The 1,338-nt window shown below is 41.3% G+C and overlaps 1 protein-coding gene across 2 annotated transcripts in view; it reads right to left on the reverse strand.

The window, feature by feature from the left end:
- Positions 1-1,338, reverse strand: part of trak1a (trafficking protein, kinesin binding 1a) — a 48,566-nt gene that overhangs the window by 41,192 nt on the left and 6,036 nt on the right. The window lies entirely within an intron of this gene.

Consider the following 1,338-nt stretch of genomic DNA (forward strand, 5'->3'; position numbering starts at 1 on the left):
CCTAACAGATCATATAGACACAGTAGACCGTATGACTGTAAAGAGAATCGTGTTACAGTAGAATACTAGTGTAATAGAGAGTTGGTTTTGCTGAATGATGATATGGCAGGACACTACATTAACAACACTGTATATGAGTGCTATCGATGAAAAGAACAAACCATAAGCAAATTCAGTGAGCAACAGTGTAAAAGAAAGAGGAAAGGAAAGAAGTACAACACAACCATATCACTCAGCTGCAGCCAGCCCAACATCGCAGAGGAACTGGAATTTGTTTCTATTAATAGTCAACTCTTCAAAAACACACAGACACACACAACCCTCAAGACAAGCTGCTTGATGTACCTCAACTCACTCTCTATCATCACTAAAAACACAGCTGTGGTCTTTCTGTCTTCTCTCTGCTGCTTTCTACGTACCATCTTTCTTTCTCCTGTTCCTATCTACACCCATCTTTCTTTTTCCCCACCCAGCCTTCTCTTCGACATATTGAGTCAGATCCTTGTGGCTTGTGGGGAAGTAGAATTTAGGTCACACAGTTTCCATTATTTAGGAGTGAAGGACATCCAAACACTGTTGCTAATGACAACAAACCATACAGTCACTGACTGCAGAACATAATGTATGATAGGCTGTAATGACAGATAGGGCATTAGTCTGTCTAATTACTGAAACAAAAGTCCTAAAGTGGGTACTGTGCTGGAAAAGTTAGACAGGGATTTGAAAATATAATCGGACTGCAAATGTAACACCCCAGACCCTATTCAGAATCACAGTAGGTGACTAATAAATACGAAAAGTCTTTGCAGCTTGTTAAAACAACCACTTCACAGCCAGTACCAGGATTAACAGTACCAGCATCTAATATGGTATGGCCACAGCATTCCCACCCTGTACAGTCCTGCAGCAGGACTCACAAAGACGGGGTTGGGTTGAGTTCCTAGGAAGTGGAAGATTTCAATGGGCTGATGGAGAACAACAGTAACCTCAATTTCTCTCTTGGGAGCAAGGTGTGGTCCACCCCCTTCCATTTATTTTCTTGAAATTCTGATTTTTGGTTTTTCCGGTGTTTGCTCAGTGAATGTTCATGTTTTCAGTGTTGTACATTCAATGGAATTTGTCCAGCCCTTACAGGCACATGTTGTATGGCTATGTGATCTAACTGGGTAGGGCTTGGAGATATACACATCCAAACACAGTCTACATTTACCAGGTGATGTAATGACTAGGATAAGCCACTTGCAACCACAGAACCTAGGTTCAAGCCCAAGAACTAAGTAAACAAGTCCAATCATAAGGAAGGTCATCATTAGTTACAGTCCCATTTGTTCTCAATGA

The sequence above is a fragment of the Etheostoma spectabile genome, chromosome 6 (genome assembly GCF_008692095.1).
Source record: "Etheostoma spectabile isolate EspeVRDwgs_2016 chromosome 6, UIUC_Espe_1.0, whole genome shotgun sequence".
NCBI classification, from domain to species: domain Eukaryota; kingdom Metazoa; phylum Chordata; class Actinopteri; order Perciformes; family Percidae; genus Etheostoma; species Etheostoma spectabile.